The following is a 15,883-nucleotide window of genomic DNA, read 5'->3' on the forward strand; positions in this document are numbered from 1 at the left end:
ACAGTAAGGTCACAACTAATGGTACAAGATACACAGTCATCTATGACTCCAGTTGCGGGGATAAGGAAATGGCGTCACACGTACTTAAGGCACTAAGAAGAGTAGTGGGTAACTCTGAGTCTTCAGTTTTCATGATACCAAATGGCCCTCCGGGCATTTTGATTAGGAAAATAGTAATATATATTTTAAGGAAGGGGAAGACCTTACCAAGGATGGTCCTCCCCAATCCAAGTGACAATGCAAGACCAAGATCGAGATCGGCGTCTGTAAGGCGAGGAACCCCACCGGTCACCGAGAGTAAAACCATTGTTGTACAAGCACAAGGGAAAACATACGCTGATCTATTAAAAACTATGAAAGAGAAAGTTAAAGTAGAGGAGGCTGGAGAAATTCTTTCTATAAGAAAGGGTAGAGATGAACAGCTAGAAGTTAGGGTAAGTGGAGTACAGAAGGCAGGGGAGTTTTCTGCAATGCTGAAGGATAGAGCAGGGGATCTTCAGGTCGATATACGTAACAAGGAAGACCGTAGAACAGTTGTACACATTAAGGACATGCTTGGAGATACTACGGAAGATGAGCTAAAGAGGCAATTGAGAAGGTCCTAGGAACGGGTGAGAGATTTCAAATAACATCTATGAGAGACGCATACGGTAGTACCAAAAATGCTACAGTAATTACTACTCAACGCAGCGCAACAAAGTTAATAACAGCAAGACTGAGAGTAGGCTGGGTTTGCTGTAGGGCATATATCCGCATCGAAAACGAAAAATGTTACCGTTGCTGGAGCATGGGACACGGTAGAAGAGAATGCAGAGGCCCTGACCGCACCAACTTATGTTTCAACTGTGGTAATACGGGGCATTTCATCAAAGACTGTAGGCAAGCAATGAAATGTCTCGATTGCAGAAGTACAGAACACAGAACCAGGAGTATGAGCTGCAATAAACATAATGATTAAAAAAATATTATTAAGTAATAATAATAGAAGCCTACTATCAGGAGACCTGACGCTGGAAATAGCCACAAGATACAATGTCGACTTTCTGGTGTCTACGGAGCCTAATGTGTATTCGGCTGCCAGAGGTCAATGGATACCCGACAGGAATGGCCATCAGAAGAATACTCGATAGAGTGGATTATAACTTGTACAGCAGAGAAGACGGAATAATAGCTATTGAATTAAGTGACACAATTATTGTGGGTACATACATCAGCCCCAATTGCACTATAGAATTGTTTCAAAACCAGATATTTAACCTACAGCAGATCATGACCAGATCGCGGAAAAGAGTGGTAGTGCTTGGAGATTTTAATTGTAAAACTACTGTAGCGGGTGCCAATTCTACAAATGCTAGAGGTAGAATTCTCGAGGACTTGTTGGAGGTTACGGGTGCGTGCTGTATAAATGATGGGGCTCCTACATACAGCGCAAGAGGTTACCAATCAACAATAGACCTGGTAGTTGTGGATAGTAGGTTTAGAGCAGATACCGTCGAGTTTGCTGTCCTTACCGAAGAAACTGCTAGTGATCACAAGGCCGTATTGGTTAACATCAGAGATTGTCCAAGGCGGGTAAGGCAGGGTAATATTATCTCTAGATTAACGGATTTCCAGATACACCGGGTGTCAAATAATGCGGCAAATAGGATTAGGAACTGTGAAAACATAGAACCGGAGAAATTTCAAGAAATAATCAAAAAGGAAATTGCTAACATACCGCAATCCGGTAATAGATATCATCCGGTATACTGGTGGACCAGAGAAATCGAAGACCAAAGGAAAATCATGCAGCGTCACAAAAGAACTGCTCAGAGGTTGCGAGCAAGGAATAGTAACGATGAAGAAAGTCGATGTGCTGCCCAAGACTATAGACAGGCCAGGAAAAAGCTTAACTTTCTTATTAAGCAATCTAAGAGGAATAAATGGCAAGAGCTCTGTAACGAACTTGGCACTGACCCTTGGGGGAAAGCTTTTAAGATAATTACCAAAAGGCTAGGTAGACAGGTGCCAACGTTGAGTAAGGAGGAAGCGAAACGACAAGTTAGGATTCTTTTCCCTAGACCTGAAAATCTGAATAGGGAAACAATTGTTTGTGAAGGTGGCAGATTCACAGAACAAGAGGTAATGGAGGCCATTAAAAAGCTGAAAAACCGGAAAAGTCCAGGGCTGGATGGCATACCTGCGGCTATCATCAAGACTATAGCAAGAATAATACCCTCGGCAATTGTGGATCTGGCTAGTTATGGTCTACAAAACTGTCATTTTCCTGGCTGCTTTCCAGCAGCCAGGACGGTTTTTATACCCAAGGCGGGGGTAAATAATGGATATAGGCCGATTACTCTTATTAATAATATGGGAAAGGTGGTTGAGAGGCTGATAGAAGACAGGCTTAGGGCAGAGCTTGAGGAAAAGGGCTGTCTACATCCACAACAATATGGATTCAGAAAAGGCCGATCTACCATAAATACCTTAGAGAAAGTTAAAAATTGGGCTTTAAATAGCAGGAGCGGTACCTGGAGGACCAGGAAAATCCACCTAGTGATAATGCTGGACATTAGGAACGCGTTTGGATCAGTCCCCTGGTCATCTATAATTGATGCATTGCATGAGATGCGAATAAGCGAATATCTAATAAATCAAGTTAATCACTATCTACATCAAAGGTTTCTTGAGATCAAAACTTTGGAAGGTAAGGCAGTTTTCCAGATGTTTGGTGGCGTTCCTCAAGGTTCTGTGCTGGGCCCAACCTTGTGGAACATTTTTTATGACGCAGTCTTCAGACTGAATTATCCTGAAGGAGTTACTGCAATTGGCTATGCTGATGACATAGCAATCCTCGTTGAGGATAAGGATGTAGATAACTTAGAACGCAAAGCCAATCTGGCATTAGGAATTATAGATGAATGGTTACAAAGAAGCCAACTACAGATAGCCCCAGGGAAGTCCAGTTGTATTGCCCTTTCCGGCAGAAGACCTATTAGAGGTATAAATTTGAATATCAGAGGAGACCCAATTATGCAAGTCAATGAGGCAAAATATCTGGGAGTCATACTCGATAAAAATTTGAGATTTAGCAGACACATCGATATGATATGTAGTAGGGTCACTCCAATGGTCAAAGCTCTGAGAGGACTCTTCCAGAACCATGGAACACCAAAAATAGAAACTAGGAAATTAATAACTGCTGCAACAACATCAATGATATTATACGCGGCCCCGGTTTGGGGACATACAATTAGTATTAAACGGAATAAAGGAAAATTGAGAAGCGCGCATAGACTTGCACTGTTGAGGGTGGCCGCTAGTTACAGAACGGTGTCCTATGACGCGCTTTGCGTAATAACAGAGGTTCTACCAATAGACCTGCAGATTAAAAGCAGGATGCTTAGATATGAGGGACTACCACAAGACGAGATAGCGGCTCAATTGGAGCAAGAATGGCAGTTGGAATGGTCACGCTCAAGAGTCGGCGATTGGACTAGAAGACTAATCCCTGATATAGGTAGGTGGTATGGAAGTAGACGCGGAAACGTTGACTTCTATATGACACAGTTATTATCGGGGCATGGATCTTTCGGGCAGTACCTAGCCAGAATTGGAAAAAGGGACACACCACAATGTGTTTATTGCGAGGAAACAGATAATGCTGAGCACACTACATTTGTATGTCCTAGATGGGCTGAAAACAGGAGGGTAATTATAACAAATCGATTAACACCGGATAATCTAATTAACTGGATGGTACAAAATCAAGAGAACTGGGACTGGTTCAGAAGGTTTGCTGGAGAGATCCTGAGAACTAAGGAAGAAGAGGGCGGTAGACTGTGATTAAGTTAAGTAGGGAAGGGTGGACAGTCTCTCCGTGGAGGGCCCGTATGCCCTGGTATGCGGGTCCCTGCGAAGGGGGAGGACTCCAGGGGTGATGGGAATAAAAGAAAAGACCGAGTCCCGGCCGGCGGTGTTTCTCCCTGCGGGCGTCTAGGTGCTTTGTGGGGTGGGTACCGTCGGTTAGAGGCATAGGCGTAAAGACTGAGACCCGGTTCCCTGCGGAGGGGCTGGGGGACGGCATCGCCGGACCTTGGCCCTAACGCGGGGAATTAGAGGCAGGCAAAAAATAAAACAAAAGATCCAAGACCGGGGGGGCCAACCTGCCGTGCCGGATGTAAAGCCGCTGGGTGGGGGACGCACCCTTTGAGAGTAGAAGGACACTCTCACCGACTGAGTATACTTAAATGGATATCCGGTCGGGGTGAGTAGGGGAAAAAAAAAAAAAAAAAAAAAGGTAGTACATATTTGTTTTGTTATAGCGCTCGCAGCCGTAGGTCTGTGCTGGTCGTTGCTTACAACGGTAACGTAACTAAATCTCAGTATTAAAACCTGTATTTAATCCATTTAATATTTATTTTTACTACGAAATAATGGCAAATTGTAGGTTCTCTAATCGTCAAATTATATCTTACAAATTATCAAACGTTTCAATATATCGTATAAATAGATTTTATATGGAAAATAAAGTTATTTATTGCGTATAATAATGATTAAAATATAACAATTTGCAAGCATGCAGTAAAAACAAATAATCACCTTAAATAATACATCTCTGTTTAGCATGACATAAACAGAACCAAAGTGGCGCACTCCCTTCTTTTGTTATAGTTATACACTTGTGTATATAAATAATTTATTAATACAAAGAAAAGTTAGTGTGATGCGTATAGAAATGTAAAGATTCACTCTTAAAATTAAGGTAGTAAAAATACAGTCCAATTTATGTATTTCTAAAAAAAATATGAAATTTATTTATACAGGAAACACTAAAAAATAATGCACAAAGAAATTATAAATAAAATGAAAATAAGTTATAAAAAAATTACGTATGATCAAAAAAATGTTTTTAAAATGATGCTTTAGAGTTAATCATACGAAAGAGTTGATAAATCAAAAGTTAAAATATTATTCAGTAATAAAGTAAGTAATAAAACAGGAATTGTTAATGGCCTCGATTCAGTTGTTAAATTCTTTACTGGTAATTTAGATGCATATGATAGAGAAAAATTGTTTGAACAAATGAAATATAAACAAAATGATATTGTAAATCAGATTAATGACCACTACTCTGTTAGAACAGATATTATAAATTAATTTAATAAAACAGTTAATATAACCGAAGTTAATATACTAAGTTACTAATAATGAATAAGAATGTTAATAATTTTATTGAATTAGAAAATTTAAGAAATTTTCTTATTAAATTAAATATTTTCTATAATATTATTTTACGTTTAGTTCAAGATATTGAGAATTCGTTGACATTTTGTAAATTAGGAATGCTGCACCCCAAAATTATATAAACTAGTTATTTAATGAAATAGAGAAGGTTTCCAAATATTATGTTAATCAAGTATCATTGGAACAAAAATTAAAAAATATTAGCGAATTCTTAAAATAATTAAAGTTTTAAATTTATTAAATTAGAACAATTAGATTATAATTGGGATAAAATGATTTCTATTCCAATTGAAAAGGATTCAGAATGTATGGCAATTATACCAAAAATAAAATGTTTGTTACAACAAGAAGTTAAGAAACTTTACAACAAAAGAATTAGGAAAATCAAAACTTATAGGCTTCGGTAGTAAATGTAGTGATAAAACAATTAGTAGTGATAAACAAAAATTTATGTTCATTTGATATTATATCACATCAAGAGATTATTCTAGGTTATTCGATCTAGTAATACAGAAAATTGTAAATATGTCTCTTAAGAAGGCAAATATTTATACAGTTATTAATTCAACAATCTTAACTGAAATATTAAATTAGAGTAAAAGTCCCTTTATTACTCAGATAAATAAGTCTTATATTATCTAATACTATGTTTTTTTAATTATTATGATGTAACCATCAACAGAATGAAAACAAAAACGAAACAGGAGAAGGTTACTAAATTTTATAGCGATATTTATAATCAAGTAGACTGAAACAAATGCATAAAATAAAAATAATCATGTTTGACCAAATTTGTTGTGAACACCGTATGACTTCCTTGTACGCCTATTAAATCACACACAGATTTTTAAAAGTACATAAAATTTTATTTCACTAATAACTTCTGATTTTTTTCATTGCTATTATTGAATTATTATTTATTGTAAAACATTTTTTACAATCAGAGGTTAATAATTATTAATAAATTAATATATTTAAATTAAAAAAAGTTAAAAAAAAAGGAAATGAAGTCAGATTAGAACCGATGTGCCTTTCCCTTGTAAGATGCAAACATTTCATTAATTAAAATTTTATTTGGCTATAACCCTAGAACTAATGGAAATAAGTACCACTTATGATATATCGTTGAAAAGCTTTCAATGAGGGTTTATTTCGGCAATTAAAAAAAATCCGAAATCCAATTTTTTTGATTTTTTTTTAGTTATGCGAGATACATACGTACATTACGTACGCACATATGTACGTACAGACGTCAAGCCGAAACTAGTCAAAATAGATTGAAGGATGCTGAAAAAGGATATTTCCTTTGAAATCTGAAAACCAAAATTTTTTCGCGATCACAATACTTCCTTTACTTCGTACAAGGAAGTAAAAAATAAAAATTGTAAATTATAAGGAAACAATAACGAAAACACTTCAAGGAATATACTAGTTTCTTACTAATTCTAATAATAGTAAAATTGTTTATAAAAGTAATCCGACACATTATGCAAGTGAAAGTCGCGGGCATCCAAAATTTTGGACAATAATGAATTAAATTTTCATAAGGCTCAACACTGAGAATTGATTGTAAACTTAAAAACATTAGATTTAGATAAAATTAATTTGAATAATTTGTCACCTGTTAGAAAACAGAATATTGTTACTAATCAAATATCTATTTGTTTTTTATTATTGTATTTAACTTTTTATTTATTATTATTGTTTATGTAATGTATTGTAAAATACTTAAAGAAAACACCTGACATGTGTTCTAACCAGCAATCAGCAGCTCCCGGATGTTTAGAAAAGGAAGAGTTAGAATATAGTATTTAGCACGTACAAACACTATTACTGGATTGTGTCCCTGGAAATGCAATAATTTTAGGAAATGTTATTATGTTGAAGGCTTTGTTCATTATATTATTTTGTCCAGTCCTGTTCTTGCATTGTTATAATAAACACCTAACGTAAATCTTGCTCTCGTTTCGTTACAATGAATATGTAAAAGAAAGTCTCTTTGTAGAACTCACTCTGTTAACAAGTACGCATAACATTGTTCCTAACTTTTGTATTTAAAAAAGTAATCGAGAAAATAGTAATCCAAAATAGTAATCGAGAAAGAATATGTATAGGTGTAATAATAATTATGTTATATGTAAATAAAATAGAATGTTTGTTTAAAAAAAAAAACCCGGAATGCAGTACTTCTTAATAGAAAAGGTACATTAATTTAGTGTTCCACACATCTAATAAGAGTAAAACATCTTAATGTTAATTATGGTTGTGACGCATTATAAAGCACTCAGTATACTAGAGATATTAATTTAAATTGTTTTCTCTGATAATAATAATATTTCATTGTACAACCATATCCTACTTGTGGTCGGAGTCCTGTTAGTCTTGTAAGGTTATTTATTACCTTGCTCTGCATGCTGATATAAAACCGTATATTTGATTGTGATAAAGGCAACGGGAAAAAAACCATTTAATTCTTTACTTTACTTAGTAAATTTGCCATGAAGCGCTAGTTAAGCTAATAATTGCTATGGTGTTTTCTACTTTAAGGAGCGATCTGAATCTTACGTAAGGTTGTGTTCGACTTTTTGATTATTAACACCTAATATGTACGCACAAGAAAATTATCCGATTCCATATGTCTTAGCTCGATTAGGATATTGAGAGATCAACAATTTAAACGTTTATGTAATTACAATTTATTAGTTTAAAAAACATAAGTAAAACAAAACAAATCATTAATAATAATAATAATAAAAAAGTATTGTAATCACAACCACAATAATAATCGGAATAATAGTAATAATAATAATATTAAACACTAAAAAAATTTCACAATAATAATTAGAATAATGACAATAATGGTAACAGTAAACAATAATAATATTAAATGTCTATAACAAAAAAAAAATAATCATAGTTATCACAAACACGATAATAATAATAATAATGATAATAATCATAAATGTCAATAATAATAGTAATAAATAGAGATTACATACAAAACAGAATCTAAAAAAATTGTCAGGATTTATTCACAGGTAGAAATATAATAAATGAGAAATGGAAAATGAAAATATAATGGAAATGAGAATTCAGTCCCACTGACAAAGACATTAGCATGATCGCTAGTCTTAATACTTTTAACCAATATTTTTGTATTAACAACAATAGTACAATAGATCAGACAAGCATAAGTTCTTTAAGTGCAAATACCTTTGCTGTTCACAAATAAAACTACCCTATAGTTTATTAATCAAATTTATCTCTTTCACTTATAATATTACAGTAACTCACCGAATGATTACTTGTGACATTACCTTAGTTGCATCGAACCTGCACTCGATATTCGCTCCTTCACTGACTGCCTCGCAGAATACTTTCGCTGACTGACGTCTCGCGGGCTGATCTGCAGACTCTCCTCGCGGAACTGAGTTTTAACTGGAATGGAATGCAAAGTTGGCGGGAGTTTCACAATTTCTCCCTACAAATCGCAGAACCTGGACAATGTCCCTTGCTGCTGGATGATTCTAGAATCGGGCGTGTTTTTAAGGGTTTATATTTAATGACGGGTCTAAATTTTAAGTTGTATATTTTAAATTTTAAGGACGGATTTAATAGCATTCCAATCCGTTGTTTACCAGCGTTCTCGAACCCATTTTATGGGCCGACCGCGGGAGGCTAGGGTTTTGAAACCTGTCCTCCCGACGTGATTTCCCTTCAGACCGCCCACTGAAGTCCTTTCGGTGTTAACGCTTCATAGGCTAGCAGGAATACGCCACAAAGGGTCACTAACTGTTTGGAGGGAGCAATGCGCCTCCTTCTCCGGAGGGAGTCACAATTGCTGATTTAATTTAATTTAATTGTAAGTTTTTGTAGAAAAGGTTAAGTAGAAGCTCTTAATCCACTTCTTTGATGGCTGCCCTTCACGGTGCATCTCTTATGGGCTCTTTTCCGGACTCCTGTCCGTGACGTTGGGTCGCGTAGAGGGTCTTCTTTCTTCTTCCTATTCTTCTACCGATGACCTCTTCGTTCTTCATTGGCCTGCACTTTACGAGACTTGGCAGTAGCCGCGGTTACATACCATTAACCTTGATATTCCCGTGGCCCCGAAGGGCTGAACGGGGGAAAGTGCAGGTTTCTTCTTTCTTCTACTGTCGGTGGCTGCTGGGCAGGTGGCTGCTGGGCTCGTTCCCTCATTCTTCTTTCTTGAAAGGAAAGGAAATAGGGAACTTACAATTTTTGGTGAAACCTAATCGCGATCGCGGTTTGGGAGCGGCGATCGCCTTTTTGTAGAAGAAGTAAATAGCATATTTCTTACTCAACGTAATTATTAATCTCCAGACACACGTGTGTTCGGGAAGGGTTTGGGGGGACCGCGTGGTCGCAGTGAAGAAACCATTTATGTTTGCTATGGTGGCTGTCGTGGGTGTGGTACCTGAAACATGAGAAACAGAACACATACACGAAAAAAAAAGTTTATTATTATTTTTATTTTATTTTTGGGATGACAGGTAAAAAGGTATTTCCACACTCTCTGCCGGTGGGCGTCAGTCATATACATCTTTGATATTAAAGAAAATATTAAAGTGTATTTTATATGTAGACTAAAGGGAACTAATCTCTAACGCGAGAGAAAAAAAAACGCGCATTCCCGACGCCAAACGGCGTTTATTCGATACCTTACCTCTGTCGGCATTGTGGCAAGAGGTTCCAAGTTTACAGAGTTGTCTAGCGGAAGTTGGCAATCTGAAAAAAAAAAAACTTACCGCCTTTCATTGTCTCTTAGCGAGACGGTACAACTCGTTGACTTATTTTACAATCCACACTTGAGAATCCTTTCACTCGCGATCCCGGAAACGTGTCTGACGCGTTATTCCAGTTGTAGCTCACGCGATACGGAGGCCCCTAAGCCTGGTTTCTCGATCATCGGCGCCCGCACCGCATCATCACGGTGGTTCGTCCAATATGGCGTGAGGCCGCTTCCTTACACCTGTTGGAGTTGGGTCCTCTCGGCAGATGACTGTGTTCGGACACAGCCGCTCTCCCAAACAGTCTGCGCGCCTGCGCCACCCCCACTTCGGACACGGTTTGCAATCTCGCGTCGGATCGGAGAGTGGCGTTCCTGACGAACCACGGAGCTCCAAATATCGTCCGCAACGCTACGTTTTGGACGGCCTCAATCTTCTTTTGAAGCGAGGAGCTCAACAATGCCCCCCATGCCGGGTAAATGCCGAAAAATGAGTAACTTAGTAGCCAGTGGATACGGGCTGGCACTGTTCAGTACTGGATATAGTGAGGCTCTGGCAGCCTTAGCCCTCCGGGTCACATAATTAACATGTTCCCGAAGGTAAGCCGCCTGTCCAAGACTACTCCCAGGTTCTTAACGGTTTTCTCAAAAGGGATTTTCTCCCCTGAGATTTCCAGCTGCCTGGTCGGTGCGCGTGTCCTGTATGTGAACATCACGGCCACCGATTTTTCACTGTTGACCTTGATTCTCCACATATCGAGCCACGGCTCCACTAAGTCCAGTTGCCTTTGGAGCCTCCGGACCGCGTAATCCACATTTACGGATTCGTAGAAATATGCCGTATCGTCTGCATAAAGGGCCGTTTTTACCCTTCCCGACAGCGGCATATCGTTAATGTACAAAGTGTACAAGAAAGGAGAAAGCACTGCTCCTTGGGGAACTCCAGCGGCTATTTCTCTGGTGGAAGAAATTATTTCCCCCACGCGCAAGACAAATCGTCGGTCTAGTAAGTATGACCGTATCAGTCTGACATAGCAGTAGGGAATCGCCGATTGCCCTAGTTTATAAAGCAGCCCTCTATGCCAAACTTTGTCAAATTCCATGGCCACATCCAGAAAAACGACTGCAGTTACCGCTTTCCTGTTCAGGCCTCCGACAAGGTTATCTATTATTTTTACCAGTTGAAGGGTCATAGAGTGATCCTCCCTGAACCCAAATTGCTCCGGCCGCACTTCTCCCTCCATGTATCGCCCCAGTCTTTTTAGGAAAATTCTCTCGAACAACTTAGACAATACCGGTAACAGGGAGATTGGCCTATAGTTCCGAGGAAAGGGTAAAATTTTCCCAGGTTTGGGTAGACATACGACTTTGGTCGTTTTCCAACAATTCGGGAAATATCCAACGCACAAAATCGACGTGCATATCACCGAAATAGTTGTAATTACGGAGGGGGGAATGTTCCGGAATGCGCGGGCGCTGATCCCGTCGACACCCGGAGCCTTGTCGGGGCTTGTGGCCTTAATAGCTGCGGGATCTTCCGCTTCAGTGACTTGGTCTATTTCTATTGGGCGTCCTCCACCTGTGAGAAATAATCTACAAGAAAGGACTCCACCTCGGTTGTGTGCTCGTCGTTCGGGTTGGGAGGGGGGTTTGGAGTAAATTGTTCCTCCAGGGTATTGGCGAAAACCTCAGCCCTCTCCGCCTCCGAATATGCAAGGAAGCCTCGCTGCCCCACAAGTGGGGCAGCGAGGCTTCTTCCCTTCTCATAGTCTCCTGTTCAGCCTGAACACCGAGGAGATATCGTCCGAGACCGAGGCGAGGTATTCGTTCCACGAATCCTCTCGGTGTTTTGGCAGTAGTTGTTTCACCCTGTCCGTTTGATTATAAAAAACCCGTTTATCATCGGGAGACAGGGTGATTCGATATCTCCTCCTCAGTCGCCGCTTCTCTGTTATGGCGTCAGAGATATGAGGAGGGTGATCGTTTCGAATAATTCTAAGCATTTTCGCCCTGGAGCTGCTTGACAAGGCCTCGGTCATTGACGACGTTACGCGTCCGACAGTGTCGTCGATTTCCTCCGGGGTGGTCAGGAGCCCAGGATTCGCAGGCCTGTACTCTCGTTGGAGGGTCTCGTAAAACCTTTTCCAGTTGGCTGACCTTCGGGGTATAGGCGGAGGATCTCGGCCGTCCCCTGCTTGTCCCAGTTCCAACAAGACAGGGGAGTGGTCCGAGCTGAGGTCTTCTATCGTTTCAATCATGAAGGGGAGTGTTACCCCGTTCTCCCCTTCGGGGTAACCGGTTTTGATTTGCCGCTGGAGGCGCCATTGGATGCGGCCGCCCTTTTGGTGGGGCGTGGGGCCTCGGTTTTAACGGCCTTCTTGGCCTTCCCCGCTGGAGCAGGCTTGGCCGCAGCCTTTTTCGGCTGTTGTTTTACCACCTTTTTGGTGGTAGCCGCCGGTTTTGGCTTAGCGGGTGTTGGGGAGGGTGCGTCCCCTTTTTCACTACCGCCTTCGCCACAGACGCCGGCACCTCCGGTTTGGGGATTGGTTTTCCCCCACCGGCAACACGGGCCCAGCTGCGGCCGTCAACCGTCGCGGGCTTTTTAATTCCCTTGACGCGGTTGACTTGCTCCTTATAGTAGGGGCAGCCCCTGTAATTAGCCGGGTGTGGCCCCTTACAATTCACACATGAGGCTGGTTCCTCACGCGGCTTAGTGCATGTAGCAGTGTCGTCGTCCCCACCACATTTGACACATTGCTGGGCTCTCCGGCAATAATTCGACGAGTGCCCAAATCTTTGACATCTGTGGCACTGGGGCGGCCCCCCTCGTGACACAAAAGCTGTCCCTGCTACCTTGCAGTAAAAAATACTGCTGAGGACGTAGATTTGCCTAGAATTAGTGGTCCGAAAGAGCCACTAGGCAGGTTGGGGTTTCCCGACCGTCCCTGGTGAGGAGCTTCTTAACCGAAGTCACCTGAAATTCAAGGGAGGTCAGTTCCTCCCGTACTTCATCCGGGGTGGCCCCATAGGGGATTCCCCGTATAACAACTTTCAGCTCCCTGTCCTTCGGGAGCTGGAAAGAATGAAAGGCAACGCCCTTCGAGTGCAGAAAACTCTGCACCGCCCGGTAGTCTGCCTGTAAATATGTACAAATATATAGGCTTTTTTTTATACATATATTCGGATTATCTGAACTTTAAATTTTGAAATTTGTTTTAAATATTTCTGTATAATGAGCATTGATGCTATTGAATTTTGTACTTAATCAGACAGAGCGGGGAATGAAAATTATCCACATAACGTTTCATCAGTCTTATGCTCAAAAAACACATATCATACCACAATATTACATATAAAGTATATATTTACATGAAGTACGCAAGCATAATCGCCATGTTATCCGGTCTGAGTTTAGGCCTAAACTGGTTAAAATTCTATTAATATTTATCTTTTATTGCCATTGCTGAAAAAATGTTATCTGATTCAAAATTTATTTTTTAATTTATGCGTTATGCGAACCGGGCGATTTTTGTTTTTATATATTTCTGAACATTCCCACGCATTCATATTGTAACCATTATTACATACTTTTATTAACTTCATTGTTTTATCAATTACATTATATTCATGTCCTGTGTTCAAAATATGACGTGCGTATTTTGATTTTCTGTTGGATTCAATCTTATAGCAGCTACATGTTGTTGTTGGTATCTATTTGTTTAAATTTATTGTTTGGCCAATGTATATATACTATGACACGATTCGTAAGTCATTTTGTATAAACCAGAACCGTTGCACTTGCCTTTTTGATGAATTTTTGTGTTAATTTTCATTTATAAATTATTACTAACGAGAGTTCAAAAAGTGATATTATATTTTTATTTTTATCTATTGTGTCTTAGTGAATAGTATCGAACCTTTATAGATAGATAATATTCTTTATTTTAATATTTAATTTATAAATATTAATATTAAATTTGTTAAAATAACAATTTTTGTTGTTATATTATATTAAATTAATATTATTTAATAATATAAGTAAATTTAATTTAATTTAAATCCTAAAATTATTTAAGCCATTTAATTGGACTTTTATAATTATTATTTAGATATAATATAAAGAAATATACTCTTATATTATATTAATTTTAGTACTAGATTTAACCTATATATATATAGACGAAGACCGACTTCTATCGAAGTTACTACTAGTTAAATAACTTATATTTACTTAATAGCAATCTAGATTAGTGCTTAGTTAATTTAATTTATCAGGGTTTCCCTGAATTTCTTTTAAATATGGAAAGTAATCGTCCTCCTCCACCCCATTCACCCTCCCCGGAATTTTCCGAAGGAGGAGAAGATAATGGCGCAAGAGCCAGGAAAAGGATGAAACGTAGGTTGGTAGCCACGGAGGATTTATCCGTGGAGCTGGGCACTACAAAGGACAGCCCTGAAACGGCAGCTGCCACTATGGAGGTTGCCGATGGAATTTCCTCCCAATTTCCTCCCAACCACCGGTTATAAAGCGGAAGAAAATCCCGCCAATTATGTTGTACTGCTCCAAGGAGTGACCAACTCTGGCGAGAGCTATCTCCGCCATAGTAAGGCTGTCAGTGAGGCTGCAGCTGACAGCAAGAACGATTTCAGAAAAGTAAAGAGTTTTCTGCAGTCCAAAGGAATCGCTTTCCATTCCTACCCCCGAAAGAAAGGGAGCTCAATGTAGTGATCCGGTGCATCCCTTTTGGGGCCACCCCGGAAGAGGTGAAGGAGGAGCTGACCTCGCTCGGTTTCGAGGTGGTTTCAATTAAAAACCTGACGACGAGGGACGGAAGGGAGAACCCCTACGTAACTCGTCGCACTGAAACAAACACCAGCCACCACGGGCATTTATGACCTGGACAAGCTATTCTTTTGCAGAATAACAGTCACAGCTTTGGTGTCTCAAGGGGGTCCCCCTAAATGCCACAAATGCGAAACGTAAGGCCACTCGTCGAACTATTGCCGTACGGCACAGCTCTGCGTCAAATGTGGCGGAGACCACGAAACGGTGACATGCCTGAAACCGCGCGAAGAGCCCGCTTCGTACGCTAACTGTAAGGGAACGCACCCGGCCAATTACAGGGGCTGTCTTTATTATAAGGAACAGCTGGCAAGGCTAATCGGCACCCAGAAAAACTCCGTCATCACTGACGGACGTAGCTAGGCACGAGTCGCCAGGGGGGAAAACCGAGCCCCCAACCGCAAGTGCTTTACCCGCGGCAATGGCGACGATGAAAAAGAGGAATTACATGCCCTCACACCGCCCAAGCCCCAAACGGTGCTTGCGGCAAAAAAGGTAGAGACAAAAAACCAAACAAGACTGCGGCGAACCCTGCCCCGCAGAAAAAGAAGGAGGCCGAACGATCGGCAAAGAGGGCGGGAGCCAAACCCACGACCTCTGGAAAACCCACCAAGGTTCCTGACGCCCCACAAAAAAGGCGACAATGATTCCCAGCCCCTCCAGCGGCAAGATAAACACGGCCGCATCCCCAAAGGAGAGTTCCAGAGCAGACTTCTTGTCGCAAATAACGATCAAAGATGTTCTGCCCGAAATTTTGGCAACACTGCCCCGCCAGCAGCAAGAAAACTCTTCTAAGGACTTAATCCAGTCTGTAATATAATGGCTTAAAAGCCTGTTAACCCGGCATGGTTAGACAAACTGTCAGACTATTACAGTGGAACGCCAATTCAGTAGTAGGCAGGACGGCGGAACTTTGCCGTCTGACCGAGGATCTACTAATAGATGTGATACTGTTGTTTGTAACTTGTCTAACCCCAACAAACCACTGACCTTTCGGAATTACTTTATGCATAGAACGGATAGGCCAGTACGACCCGGAGGCCGTGCCAGTGGCGGAACCGCTA

Source organism: Lycorma delicatula, chromosome 4 (assembly GCF_047948215.1).
Source record: "Lycorma delicatula isolate Av1 chromosome 4, ASM4794821v1, whole genome shotgun sequence".
In the NCBI taxonomy this organism is placed as follows: domain Eukaryota; kingdom Metazoa; phylum Arthropoda; class Insecta; order Hemiptera; family Fulgoridae; genus Lycorma; species Lycorma delicatula.